The sequence below is a fragment of the Schistocerca serialis genome, chromosome 5 (assembly GCF_023864345.2).
Source record: "Schistocerca serialis cubense isolate TAMUIC-IGC-003099 chromosome 5, iqSchSeri2.2, whole genome shotgun sequence".
Classification (NCBI taxonomy): domain Eukaryota; kingdom Metazoa; phylum Arthropoda; class Insecta; order Orthoptera; family Acrididae; genus Schistocerca; species Schistocerca serialis.
In genome coordinates this window covers 75032623-75048260 of record NC_064642.1, presented here as the reverse complement: position 1 = coordinate 75048260, position 15638 = coordinate 75032623, and the positions used below count along the sequence as shown (strand labels likewise).

The 15638-nt window shown below is 42.1% G+C and overlaps 1 protein-coding gene across 3 annotated transcripts in view; it reads right to left on the bottom strand.

Moving 5' to 3' along the window:
* Positions 1-14732, bottom strand: part of LOC126480743 (uncharacterized) — a 1220032-nt gene extending 1205300 nt beyond the window's left edge. For all 3 annotated transcript variants that reach the window (XM_050104017.1, XM_050104016.1, XM_050104015.1), the window contains exon 1: positions 14497-14732. The gene's annotated coding sequence lies outside the window, so the exon portion shown is untranslated. The remainder of the gene's footprint in view (positions 1-14496) is intronic.
* Positions 14733-15638: the final 906 nt, after the last annotated feature.

The window sequence follows — 15638 nt, the reverse complement described above, 5'->3', positions numbered from 1 at the left end:
ATATTCGTAGCCAGCTGGGAGCGCTACTTCGGTGCACTGACACATAATGAGTCTATTAGTTAAAACGACAGGCTGCCGTACTTTGCGGAAGCGGGACCACGGAATGCCCTTTCGTCACAAACGTAGCTTACACAACCGTCAAGAGTCATACGCAATGTCTAATTTGTTTAACTTCTACATGTAAGCGTTACGCCCTAGCTCACTAACAGGGCAGTGACAAACATGATTGATTAAGAAACTCTCAAACAGCTGAATTATTACTGGCGCACCACTTAGAAAGCGTACAGGAAGAGATACGAATCATACGCAAAAAAAAAAAAAAAAAATAATAATAATAATAATAAATAAATAAAATTAAAAAAATATTGGAGCGACAGAAGGTGACAATTTTCCGGCTCCTTTGTCACGCGATGGAATGACTGTAGTTGCAGTTCTCTGTGACAGGTATAACTGCCACCAGATTGCGTTAGTGTTGCTCGCGTTTAGTATTGTTGCAGGCAGGACAGTGTATGTTATCAGGACCTGACAGTGTTTGACAGGGGCCTGCATTTGGACGGCTGGTCGAATCGTGCAACATCTATATTTGTGGAGCATTCGGATGTAACAGGGGCCCAATGTTCGACTGTGAGGGAAGACATACTCGTCAACGACCACGTCGGACCAAATCATCGGAGGATCGTTGAATTGTGCACTATGCACTTCGAAACCCATTCACACCTGCATCTAGAGAAGTAATGGACAAGCTGCAACTTTGTCATTCCTCACCATTGGTGGGAGACCAGTAACAGCCGGACTAGGTGATTGCTGTTCCATACGTTGACTGCCGTTAACGCAACACCACAAACGGCTGCTTATGGAGTGGCAGCGTGACCAGGAAGTGTGGACTGCTGGTAACTCGAGTCGCATTATGTTAAACGATGAATCACGGTTCTGCATTAACCCGGATGATCATCGTCGGCGAGAATGACGGCCTGGGAGAGGTCCAACTCTCAAATTGCTCCAGAGAGCCACAGCAGTGTTACTCCTGGAGTCGTGGTGTGGTGAGCCATCGGATATTACCACGGCCAGTAGTGACTGGGGGAACTCTGATGGTACAGCGGTACGACACGGACATCCTGCGTTCTCTTGTGTTACCTCTCATGCAACAGTATCGCGGTACCATTTTAAAAAGGACAATGCTCATCCACACACGGTAAGTGTCTCTATGATCTGTCTGCTTGATGCTGAGGTACTCCTACTGCCAGCACGATCCTCAGAGATATATCTGAACAGTTCGGACGTATTCTCCATTCCAGCGCTGTCACTCAGGACATCAAGGATCAGATACAAGAGTTGTGGGCCAGCTTGCTCCAGGAGAGGATACAACGGCTATGTGGCACTTTTCCCAACGGAATTACAGTATGTATCCAGGCCACAGTGGGTACCACGTGGGCCCGTACTGTCGGGTTCTTAAATTTGACTCGATATCGTAATCACTGAAAACACATCAAATACCCTCTCAACACGTAAATTTACTTTCCTCCTCCTCTTCTGTGTGCATTGCACTTTTTATCATAAAGTGTATTTCAGATTTATCAGCGAATCACCCATACTTGGCGCCTTTAGAATATCCCTGGTCGAATATAAATTCCGCAAGATTTTTCAACCATCTACAATTGGGTAAAACTGCGTATCCTCAGGTAGGCATCCTCAATCCTTACACCGCTTTTGCTGTGCGAAAAGGTTTAGTAATAATAAATTGTTACTATCTATTGGCTTGTTCAATTGGTATGTTATTTAGAATAATGACTTAAACAGTAAGTTATACAACAGTAAACTGTGTTCACACAGAACGCGCTGCACTATTCTGAAAGTAATCAGCGCAAGATAGAGCGAAAAATACTGTTTTAGGAGCTCTACACTCTTCTTGGTTCATTTTGAAATCTCGTTTATAATAATAATAATAATAATAATAATAGTAAAACTAAACTAAACTCTTCCCGAACAGGCCATGAAAGCCCAAAGGTACCGACTGGCCGCCGTGTCATCCTCCGCCCACAGGTGTCACTGGATGCGGATATGGGAGGCATGTGGTCAGCACACCGCTCTCCCGGCAGTATGTCAGTTTCCGAGACCGGGGCCGCTACTTCTCAATCAAGTAGCTCCTCAGTTTGCCTCACAAGGGCTGAGTGCACCCCGCGGGCCAACAGCGCTCGGAACACCTGATGGTCACCCATCCAAGTGCTAGCCCAGCCCTTAACTTTGGTGATCTGACGGGAACCGGTGTGACCATTACGACAAGGCCGTTGGCAATAATAATAATAATAATAATAATAATAATAAATAGTACAGCCTTTCAGACTTTTCCAATTCACTCAAGATTTATTATTGCAACAGCGCATATGGAGTACATGAAATGATTACATTCACAGATCAACACCACAAGCCGTTCTGAGGTACGTAGTTCTGTAAAAATTGTTGGTTGTCAAGTCGCACGAGTCACTTCTCGTCCCATCGTATCCCATCGTGCTGGCCAGAGAAGTTGCTGCACGTCTAGCAGAGCACGTTGAGTTTCACGGGCAGTGGGTGGGCGAGCATTATCCTGTTGGAACAGCACATGACCTTCCTGTTGCAAGAACGGCAAAAGAATGGGTCGAACACATTCTGTTGGTACCAAGCGCTGGTTAGCGCCCCCTCCAGAAAATTAAAGGTGAACGAGAGTTGTACCCTATCGCACCCCAGACCATAAAGCCTGAGGTGGGACTAGTATGTGTCTTGGACGAATGCATTCCAAGAGACAGCGCTCAACATGTCTACGACTATCAGCTGCGTACAGGTAGAATCTGCTTTCATCGCTGAAGACCACGGCGCGCCATTACATCTTCCAAGTGATCCTCTGACGGCAACAGTCGAACGTGAACGTCGATGCAGTGGCCTGAGTGAAAGATGGGCCGGAATGTGCGTGCTCGTAATTCTACTGCCAACAACCGGTTCGAAACAGTTGATGTTGACGCGTCTGGGCTCAGAAACCCTCTTACCTGTGCTCTGGTAGCTGTACGATCTGCCACTGCTGTCCTTACAATAGACGTCCATAATCTTGTCTACGGGCGTGAGAATGTTCACGAGACCAGTGATACCAACCGGCATCGTTGCACAACTGACACAGCACGTCCAACTTGTGTAGCAATTCTTCGAAAGCACTATCCCGCCACTCGGAAGGCCACACAATGTGACCCCTTTCAAATTCACTCAGTTGGCTTTAGGAAGCATGGGTGCGTCTTCTGGCATAGTTACCTGTTTGCTTCACACGTTTGCATCACATGAGCCCTCTGGCTATGAGCATTCCCTATTGATGGGTAAACAGAGAAAGCGCTCTGGTAATATGCCACTATGCTATCTGTCTTCGGAATCACCGAATCGAACGAATTACATTGTACGTAGATGTCATTGTAATGCTATGAAATTTTAAATTTGATTCCTAGCTTGCTGGTTTTCCCAAATGTACAAACCACTATATGCGTTTTGTTTAGGTCGAGATTGAACCACAGCGTTTCGAGGAACCAGCTACGTTGGCTTTTTCAGTCTTCAGTCATCTGATTGGTTTGATGCAGCCAGCCACGAGTTACTCTCCTGCGCTAATTTCTTCATCTCAGAGTAGCACTTGCACCCTAAGCCCTCAATTATTCGTTGGATGTGTTTCAATCTCTGTCTTCCCGTACAGTTTATACCCGCTACAGGTTCCTCTATTACAATGGAAGTTATTCCCCAATATCTTAACACATGACCTATCATCTTCTCCCTTCTTTCTAGTGTTTTCTATGTATTATTTTCTTCGGCAAATCTGCACAGAACCTCCTCATTCCTTATCTTACTAGTCCCCTAATTTTCAACGTTCTTCTATAGCACCACATATAAAACGCTTCGATTCTCTTTTGTTCCGCTGTTGCCATTATTCATGATTCACTACCATACAATGCAGTGCTCCGAACGTACATTCTCAGATATTACTCCTTCGAATTACGTTACGCGGTCCAATCACATTAATGTGACGACTGCCTGTTAGAGGTCAACGTGCAGAAACCTCGCACAGACGGCAGGTGGAAGCACTAGCAGTGGAGGGTATATAAAGCATGATTCGTGAATCAGTGCTGACGTTATAATGCGGAATTAGAGACATTTTTCTGCCGTCCAAAAGGGCATGATCATTAGCTTTCGGACCAAGGATGGAGGCATTTCCGAACGGCAAAGTTTTTAAGCTGTTCAGCTGCCACTGTAAATGGTAAAAAGGCTCTATCCAAAATAGGCGCCGAGACAACTGTGGTGAACAACAGGCTATATATGACACGTGTGCATCTACGACTTCGGAGAAGTGTACGAGCGAATAGCCGAGCAACTGTTGAGCAACTATCCGCGCAGATGAACTAAGAGGCTCCAACAATGTCTCCTCAATGAGCGTTCGGCGAACGTTGCTGCGTATGGACCTTTGCAGCAGGTACCTGGTTTACGCACCCACGCTGACTACTGTTCATCTGCGACGAAGGCTGGAATTTGTAGACATTACAGCAACTGGACGTCCACTGAATGGCGATAGGCGCCTTTTCCGGTGAATCACGTTTTTAGGCTCCATCGGACAGATGGCCATGAGATGTACGGCATGAAGCGTCTGAAAACGAACATCCTGCTACAAAGATGAAGCGTATGGTCTGGGAAATGCTTTGTGGCATTTCCTGGGTTACCTAATCATTTCAGAAGGCACACCGGATCAACCCAAATATGCATCTACCCTTGGGGACCATGTCCAACCTCACATGCAGTTTCTTTTTCCTTGGCACGATGGCATCTACCAGCAGGATAATGCAACGTGTCACACAAATCACAGCGTGGTACGTGCATGGTTCGAAGAGCACTAGGATGTGTTTACCGCACTCCACTGGCAACCAAACTGAACCCTCAACCAAGAAACCTAGCGCAGCTGGGCACCGCACTGGAATCGGTAATCCCTGCCGGTACCTCCCAGAGCTTCACTGACTTTTCCTGCTTGTCTCGTGCTGTAAAATGTGATTATCCAGGCTTTTGAAATGTGATCACATTAAAAATATGGCTCTGAGCACTATGGGACTTAACTTCTAAGGTCATCAGTCCCCTAAAACTTAGAACTAATTAAACCTAACGAACCTAAGGACATTACACACATCCATGCCCGAGGCAGGATTCGAACCTGCGACCGTAGCGGTCGCGCGGTTCCAGACTGTGGCGCCTAGAACCGTTCGGCCACTCTGGCCGGCCCGATCACATTAAAGTAACTAGAGAGTATGTAAGTAATAAATTAAGTTACAAATTATATGAAAATTAGCACTCCAGTTCAGAGATGCTCCTACACCACTACATGTCTCCCGGGTGCGCCCACTACATTGGCTGCCTTGATGAGGAAGTTAGGTTTATTACCTAACGCTGCCTAAGTAGGCGATGTTTCTTAACTTGAAAAAAGGTGGGTTGCACCCTGATTAGAGGTCAACGTTAAAATTTAGGTCTCGCTTTAACTGGATGGGTTAGTTAATTCAAAGGTGGAAAGCAGACAACAGCATACCACCTCTAATGGGACCTTTCCTAGCAAAGTGCTGTAGTGTTCAGACCAACCTTCACGTAGATGACAGCTTTACTTCAGTGTTTCAAAATAATTTTATTTTTGAATTTATACAAAAACATATTTTGTAGAATGTTCATTCATTATCGCACGTACAGCAACAGAACACATAATTAGCTTAGCGGTGGATGGTGCGCTCAGTCTTCGGGGCCCTCTTGAAGCCGCGGCCTGGTACGGTGCACCCCTTACATCCTAGGTAGGGCTGCTGCTGCTTTCGCGCCTAGTATTAGATTCCACAGATCTTCTGAGTGTGTGACAAAGTAATGGTCATGATGGTGATCAGTTATAAACAGCCCACCAATTAGGGTCTCATTTGCTTTCTTTACTATCAGTTCTGTAACTACAATGTTGCTGTCATCAGCAAAAAGAATTTTTTCTCCACGTCTAACACTATCTGGTCCTAACATGCTGCCCAAAATCGGTATGCCAATCAGGCAAAATCGTCATGAGCACTAAGGCAATCAATATTTCCACTGACGCACAAGATTGACGATAATTGTCTGGTAAAATATCGTGTTCTTCTGCGAGTAGTAGTTCGTAACTGCCTGCTACTCATCCTCGACCGACAGGAATCGTCGACCCTTCAATGCAATTTTTAAGGGATCGAAGACATGAAAATCGTATGAGAAGAGATCAGGTCTGTATGACGGGAGTGCTCCAGTATCTTCCACTTGAGTTGTCATCCGTAAAGGATCAGGCCGGCTTCCCAGATCGACGGACCTCTTACGTCAAATCGCGACCAGCATGGAGCTTAGGGGGCGCCATTCCACAACGCTAGTTTTGGACAGACATGCTGCCCCATAAACATTCTTCATTCGCCAATGAGTGTCTAACGATGTTTGTCCTTCGGCAGTCAAGAAAACAACAGCGTCACGTTGGTCTTATTTGGAAGCATTTGGTATTAACGTCATTATAGTTCACATTTCCGCATTTACCGCACGACCGTTGGTAACACACGAATGCCAACTAACCCGTGGCGTACATGTCGATGCTTATATACCCGTATCGGAATCGCGCTACATAGTGTATACGCTGCAGCAACGCACTAAAACGGGAACTTTTTGACCGCTCCTTATACTTGGGATCTGTTAAATGTTTCAAAAAGAACTGCTTTATTTGAAGCTGCTATACCTCTACCCTTAGCCGGCCGTTTTGACCGAGCGGTTCTAGGCGCTTCAGTCTGGAACCGCGCGACCGCTACGGTCGTAGGTTCGAATCCTGCCTCAGGCACGGATGTGTGTGATGTCCTTAGGTTAGTTAGGTTTAAGTAGTTCTAAGTTCTAGGGGACTGATGACCTCAGATGTTAGGTCCAATACTGCTCAGAGCCATTTGATTTGACCTCTACTCTTCATACTCTGTTCTTCTGGTTTGATTGGAACCAGTTATCAACAGTTTGTTTCGTTCCTAATGATTCTAGCTTTTTTAGTAGGTCTTTCAAAGATAAAAAAATACACCTGTTGAACACACAACCTTGTCTAGTACGTCAAGGAACACTTTCGTAAATTCTTTTATGGCTGATCAATCACTACTGCAGGTGATTATTTGATGTGATGGTGTATACATAGTCAAATCTGATCAACATAAAATGGTACAGTTATAGAAATGCAAATCCAAAAATCTCAATTTTCACGTATATAAACTTCTTATGCTGTACTACAGTACCGATTGATTACTTGGTCAACCAACACAATTGAAGTAGGAAATACCTTTGTCGCCTGTCCGAAACTCCTTAGGACTGGTAGTAGGATATGACTGAGACACGAGCAAAATAGAAAAATGCAGTCATAAAAAAAAAAAAATGGTTCAAATGGCTCTGAGCACTATGGGACTTAACCTCTGAGGTCATCAGTTCCCTAGAACTTAGAACTACTTAAACCTAGCTAACCTAAGGACATCACACACATCCATGCCCGAGGCAAGATTCGAACCTGCGACCGTAGCAGTCGCGCAGTTCCAGACTGTAGCGCCTAGAACCGCTCGGCCACATTGGCAGGCCAGTCATAAAAACACTACCATTGAAATTAAGATGCCAAATGCGTTTTGGTGGGAAGTTGTTAGGTACATTCTCATGTATCAAGAATAACAAATAAACAAACAGAAAGAAGTATCAGAAAGACAAGTACTCAACGAAATACCCCATACACTGAGATTTTGTTCCAACAGAATAAATCGATCATCATTTAATGTATGAAAATCATTCTTGTTCCTTCCTTTCCCTCCTAACGATTTGCTTAAATAAATACAGTAAATAAAATGAACATGTCTTGACAAATGAATATTTATGTCAGACAAGGACTCGAACCAGAATTTTTTATTCTCTGGCAGCGGTCGCCTTAGCCAATAATTTTTCTTAGGCACTGTCCTTTCAGAAGGAATTCATATACTAACCGGCATTAAGTATCTCAGTAATGTTAACATACTACTTTCTGCGATCTTATTATGCAGCAGTGCTATTTCTGTTTAATACAAGGAGTACTAATTTTCTCGTTGGCTTGGGGTGCTAAAAGGGGCGTAGTTCATGTTGCTTATCTTGTTCTGGTCTGTAACATATTTTATTAGGGCTTAAATATGTACCACAGTGTGTCATATCTCAATGAGGAACTTGAAACTTTTAGCTCATGATAGGAGCATATAGAAGATCTATGGCTCAATTTTAAAAGAACAGTTGACCAAGCACTGGATAGATGTTTACCCAGTAGAACAGTAAGGTGGAAAAGATCCTCCATGGCTAGGAGTCACTGTGAAGAAACTTTTTAAGAAACACAGACTGCTGTATAATGGGTATAACAAAAAGCGTAGGGCAATAGACAGAGAAAAGCTGAATCAAATGCGTGTGGTAGTGAAGAGAGCAATGCGTGAAGCCTTCAATGACTATCAAAAGATCTTTCACAAAATCCCAAGAAATTCTGGTCGAGTCAAGGCTTTTGGTGGCATTAAAGTTAGCATTCACTCATGGTCAAGGAAGGAACTGAAATTGAGAGTAGTAAAGCAAAATGAGCATTGCTTAACTCCATTTTAAAATGTTCCTTTATAAACAAAAAACCCAGTAGTACTCAAAAGATGAGTGAAACACACACATCAGTGTCAGTGACGTTTGGAAACAACTGAAATCGTTAAAATTGAACAAAACTCCAGGGCTCGATGAAATCGGTATGACATTCTATACCCAATTTATGGCCGAGTTAACCCTTCTGTTAACTGCAATCTCTCGCAGATCCCTCGAGCAAAACACCGTGCCAAGTTGCTGCAAGAAAGCACAAAACACACCTGTCTACAAGGAAACAAGTAGAAGTGATCCACAAAACTACCGTCCAGTATGCTTGACATCGATTTGTTGTAGAGTCTTACAATATATTCTGAGCTCAAACATAATGCGATATCTCGAACAGACGTGAATGGAATGTGAAAAAGCCCTAATAAATGGTACAGTGGGCCGCACCCTCTGCCATGCACTTCACAGTGGTTTGAGAGTACAGATGTAGATGCAGATGTGTAACAGCACCTCGATGTTATACAATCTGTACATCAAACAGCGAAAGGAACCAAGAAGAAAATGGACAGGGAAATTTGGCCAACGACAATGTAATTCTGTCAGAAACGGCGAAGAACTTGCAAGAATAGTTGAATGGAATGGAATGAATAGTGTCTCGTAAACAGGTAATAAGATGAAAATCAAGAAAAATTAAAAAAGTGTAAAGGCGATGCTGATAGATTAGGAAAGGAGACACAAAAGTAGTAGACGAATTTTGTTACTTACGCTGCAAAATAAGTGATGACCATTAACAACATATACACTGAAGCACCGAAGAAACTGGTACAGCCATGCGTATTCAAATACGGAGATATGTAAACAGGCAGTATACGACGCTCCGGTCGGCAATGCCTAAATAAGACAAGTGTCTGGCGCAGTTGTTAGATAGGTTACTGCTGCTAGAAAGGCATGTTATCAAGATCTGAGTGGGTCTGAACGTGGTGCCATAGTCAGCGCACGACCGATGGGACATAGCATCTCCGAAACAGCGACGAAGTGGCGATTTTCCCGTACGACCATTTCACGAGTGTACCGTAAATATCAGGAATCCGGTAAAACATCAAATCTCCGTCGTCCCTACGACCGGAAAAAGAGCCTGCAAAAACGGGACCAACAACGATTGAAGAGATACGTTCAACGTGGCAGAAGTGCTACCCTTCCGCAAATTGCTGCAGATTTCGATGCTGAACCATCAACAAGTGTCGGCGTGCGAACCACTCAACAAAACACGATCGATATGGGCTTTCGGAGTCGTTGATGACTGCACGACGAAAAGCCTGGGCCCGTCAGCATCGACATTGGACTGTTCATGACTGGAAAGATATTGCCTGGTCGGATGAGACTCGTTTCAAATTGTATCGAGTGGTTGGAAGTGTACCAGTATGGAGACAATCTCATGAATCCGTGGACTCTGCGTGTCAGCAGGGGACTGTTGAAGATGGTTGAAGCTCTGTAATTGTATTGGGCGTGTGCAGTTTGAGTGAAATGGGTCCCCTTATACGTCTAGATACGACTCTGACAGGTGACACGTACGTAAGCATCCTGTCTGATCAACTGCATCCGTTCATATCCACTGTGCATTTAGATGGACTTTGGCAATTCCAGCAGGACAATGCGACACCCCACACGTCCAGAGATGCTACAGAGTGGCTCCAGGAACACTCTTCTGAATTTAAACACTTCCGCTTTCCATGAAACTCTCCAAACATGAACATTACTGAACACATCTGGGATGCCTTGCAACGTGCTGTTCAGAAGAGATTTTCATCCCTCTCGTTCTCTTACGGATTTATGGACAGCCCTGCAGGATTCACGGTGTCAGTTCTTTACACACTACCTCAGACATTAGTGGAGTCCATGCCACGTCGTGTTGCGGCACTTGTGCGTGATCGCTGTGGCCCTACACGATATAAGGCAGGTGTGCCAGTTTCTTTGGCTCTTCACTGTATGTCCCAGGGGAAGGTTGGATCGGACGCCGCAGCGCTTTTTTGGGGGCCTCAACAGTTACCTCAGTCTCCGATTCATGGTGTAACATGACGTTTTGCAAACGCGCTAACCTGCCTGTGGTGACACCTCCCATCGAGCCATACATTAAGTATAGGAATAGCAGAAACAATGAAAAAACAATAATAGCAACAACAGAAAAACAGCAAAATTTATATTTCTGTGTGAAGGATGGAATACGAGAGAGAATTTACAGGCAGGTACATTCAGATTGTTGATTCCGGCAATAAAGCATATGGGAGGGGCAGGGAACGAGGAACACAAGGAAACAGTAAAACACAAATAATGAAGGCAGCAGGGAGAAGAAAATAATATGACGTGACTGATGGAAAAGGAAAGCGCAAATGGATTTTACAACTGAGTCTTTTACGGAGAGAAATTATGACAATGACAAAAACAAATGCCTCATATGTTTCTTAAATTTAGTAGGGTATAGAATAGAGTGAACAGCGCAGGCTAATTGTATACAGAGTACTTAATAATTGTCGCCAATATGCTTTACGCTCGGCTTTTAGTTCTTTCTTCCTCTTGTGCATTGTAAAGTGCGTAGATGCAGCAAGGTAAAACTTGAAATTGCTCTACACGGCAATGAAAGAAAGAAGGCAGAAAACTTCGCAACTACGTGTGATAAACTTGTGTACGCCTCGTATTGACAAAAATTGTAGGCCACAGAAAACACTATCAATCTATCTGGTTTCACGAAGAGTAAATTCAGCTATCACCTTATCGAATCATACAAAAATAATATCAGGTTATACTGAATTCTTTGTTCGCTTGCTAGGAAGAATTCTTTTGCAAAGAATGAAATATTAACCTAGTAAACAGAAACAGATACTCATCGTATTATTATTACCATTATTATTGCATTTTTATTAATATCACGTAACGCAAGGAAAAAAATCTGATGAAAGAAATTTCCGCTATTTGACTGTTCATTATTCATTTATTTTACACAAAAATTATTTCGCTTTAAGGTCGTTCTCAAGTCCACCTTGAAATGTTTAAATATATCTGCCCGTGTGTGACATGTCATGGTCGCAAAAAACATGTTTCTGGTCCTATAGATCAGTTGTATTACAGGTCTATAAGACCACAAGTATGTTTTTCCGACGATGACACGTCATAGGAAGGACAGCATATAAAATATGTCAAGACACATGTCATCGAATGTGATTTCTGAACGTATTTCCAAATAAAAATTTCACTAAAACGAAATCTCTGATGATCTAAACATGCATTGACATAGAAGTCATTTTCGGGGAAAAATACTGGGTAGAAATAGATACAATTTTCTAACTGCAAAGTAATGGATACAACATAGACATTTTATTTCAACAAAGGATGCTTTTGTTTTTACTTAATATTTTTTTAAACAGTACGTATGTAGTCAATAAGTAAACGAAATAAGATTACTGTTCACTGGACAAAGATAGGATTGCAATCGGATTGCTGATGTCAGGGAAAAGCATTTACTATCAATGTCTAAAGTTAATTTGCAGTCTAATATTTATTTTAAAAAACCAGATTCTTCTCCAATTTCGTGCAGATTTACAGTATACCAAGATCGCTGTACTGAGTGATTGAGAGAAACCTTCTCAAAAGCATCAACAATTAAAACGCCGGGTGATATAATAACTGCAATTGCCTATCTGGCTGATGGAAATGAAAACTACGCCTTCACCAACTGTGAAGTATACAAACGATTTGTGGTTAATTAACCGCGTAGAATTTAAACAGTCGATTTCATGTGACCTATTCTACAGCATACTAATAATTAAAACAATCATATTTGCCTTACATTGTTATATTCGGGCAGCGAAGCAGCGTAGTATCCCGAAACGCGCTAACAGTTTCAAAGTGAAAATCTGCCATTACATGCGTCAGCAATAAAATCGAAACAATGAGGAATATTTCAAAATATCGATGTTCTGTTTCGATCCCTTTGTATGTTCAATTGCAAATCTTCACGAATATCTTTGACTCGGGCAATCACATTACTAGTACAAGGCTCAAACTAAAAGTTAATCTCATTGACTTAACATTTTATAACTATTTACGCCACAACAGAGTAGCTCTGCTTCTTTGATGTAGTAACTATAGGATTCAAAAACACTGAAGGCAGAAAGCACAAGAGTTTTAATTCCCGAGGACGTTATAGAGAGATCTTATACTGTCAAGGACAGGACAAGTAACTCGCTATGGCTACTCCAAAGGAACTATCAGTGCTTTAGCCCCGGCAATTCTAGTAAAGAACCGCCAAACCATAGTCTCGATGGCCAATATAGGGGTTTACAGTCTGTTCCTCATGAATCCAGTGCCGTAACCACCTCATTCGTAAAAATATCAAGTAGGCTGAAATAATAAAATTACTACAGGTTAATCCCTGTCGTTATTACTTGCATCAATATACAAATAATTCGTACAATGAAACGACCAACAATAACATCACAGCTGACAATCTTCCTCGCTTTGAATCTTGTACTGACAGACCTTTTATTCTGTTTAGCCAAGCGCCGTTTTGATGGAGACAAACACGCTTTCAAATATTCCAAAACATTGGGAAACAGTAAAGTTGATTCTTGCTCTGTTCCCGGTCGTCAGATGAAAAGAACTTGAAATAAAGACCGCAATTGTGGGATGGTGTGCTGCCTTGCTATATGAACACCATCCACAGGAACTGACTTAAGTGTTTCAGCGTATTAACGCGGGACTCTTAAAGTAGGTCACGACTACAAGATTCCCGAGCCTCGTGTGCCGTGAAAAAACGCCGACGATACAGCAGTTATGGGTGAACTTATTTATTTCAACTTAGTACCACTACCACCTTCTACAGAGTAAGCATAAAATAATCATGCATTCCTGACACAATCAGACTGATTGACTAACCCAAACCGAAGTTTTGTTAACTGCCGAATATCACTTCATTTGGGTTATGTTAGTGTCAAACGCAGGCTCGGGGCAGAAATATGACTATAACCGAAACAAAAATTAATTAACGTTGCCCCACTGAGCAAATCGGCAAATTTGACACTTCCCAACTACATAGATTTACATTATACACTGAAACTGAAATTAATTTGGAAGCACGTAAACAAACATAACAAGAGAACATGCGATTGCGTTCTGTGTAGGCCTACTTTATCGAATAAAAACGAACTCCTATACTACAGTAATAAACATCTTAATCAGGTAAAATTTTAATTGATAACATTTATGTGAAATGGGCATGCGTTTGTTAAAGTAAATAATACACACACACATTTTGTGTTGTTATTGTGATTTCTCTGTCTTATCGTATCACCGATTTTCAAAACCGACATACGGTTGTTTACGTGAACAAAATTTTAGATAAGGCAAATATTGGAAATTGTAATATTTGTAACGTTTTCAGGAATGTTTTATGTCTTATATTAACAAAACAAACTGTAAGTTTTCTAGATACACAACTCGTGAGAAACGCAATAAGAAGTAAATACGACAGGTATGTTTACATCACGTGCTACTACATCCGCGTATATCATCAAAAACAATCACACAGCTTTCATTGCTAACAAACAATATGAAGAACGAAAAGACCACCTTGCCAAAATAAATAATACGCGTTGAAGCGACGAAGTAGATCACAGCGTATGCGTAACACAAACAAACCGTCACGGTTGAAATAAGGTCATTGGCCAAGCTTTTAATAACTAAAACAACAAGTTCTGCTCCAAACATAACTTTCACCGAACTTAAACTATACCGCTTTTATGTAAATAAGTTTATTTATAAAGATTAGAAGAAGTCAAAACGATTCGGAAGCCGCCACGCCTCTTGCTGTCATGAAAACAGTCTCACCTTCTCAGTCTTCAGAGTTGTACTCGAGTGGGTTTTCGCCTTCAGTCTTGTATTGCAGTCTTCTGTTGAGGCACATGAGGCCGTGACGTGTGCAAATTACACGTCACAAGTCTTCAAAGGTTTATCAGCATCACATACACAAACAACACTTGCATTTCAAACTGCATTTTCTCAGTCTTCATTCAGTCCACTAAATATAGATCTCCGCCATTTTCGTGGTAGGAGCTTACCGACATCTGGCAGCAGCGCGCTCAACTACGCGGACAGTTCGCCCGAAGCCCGCTGCATTTCCTCCGTCGGTAAGCGCGCCACACTTGGGATGTTACGGAAGGTGAGTAACATTACCATCTCTCCGTTAATTAAGACAGTTGCTTCCTCAAGCGTCTCGAACTCATTTTACTGTTGTTTCCTGTCAATCATTAGGTGCATGTAGTTCAGCAGTTTAATATATACTGGAGTCATTTGGCGAAAAATAAAATAAAATTGATAATGGCATTCCGATAGTTTACCGAGCAAATGTGCATTATAGCGTTAACTATTATTATTTATATCATTGATTAGTGCACTTGATCATGTACCTGCACAGTTCGCTGGACTTAAAAAATGTGTGATTTTCGTTTTTAAAAATTATCGCTACTTATTAGCGTAAGGCAGCATATGTGCTCTCTTCATACTGCAGAACAAAGTTGTTGATTTGCTGTTCCAAAAGCTGCTAGCGAAGTACATACGGACCACAGCGCAAATACGACAATTTAACAATGTTCCTCAGTAGTTTCCATCAAGAAGAAAATCCTTTAGGGACGTCGAACTAGTCAGGTAAACACTGACAGACAAGCAAATCGTAGGCACTAAATCTTTGAACTCTATCAATAATAGACATCACTCTACTGCTTAATGTTGTTCATGCTGATGCCAGGTAAATTTAATGAAGCAAATTAGAAAGAAAACTTGTACCTACTTCGAAACCATTGTATCATCCATTCTCGCGTCATTCTTACGAGGAAGACAGCCATTTGATTTCGAACTGTCGGCGGTATGAAATTCTTTTCATTAAATGTGTTTTTTAAACTATCACTGACAATTTTTTGATGCCCTCCTTGTAGAATGGATGAACCTGCAGTTCACTCACATTAGATTTTTAT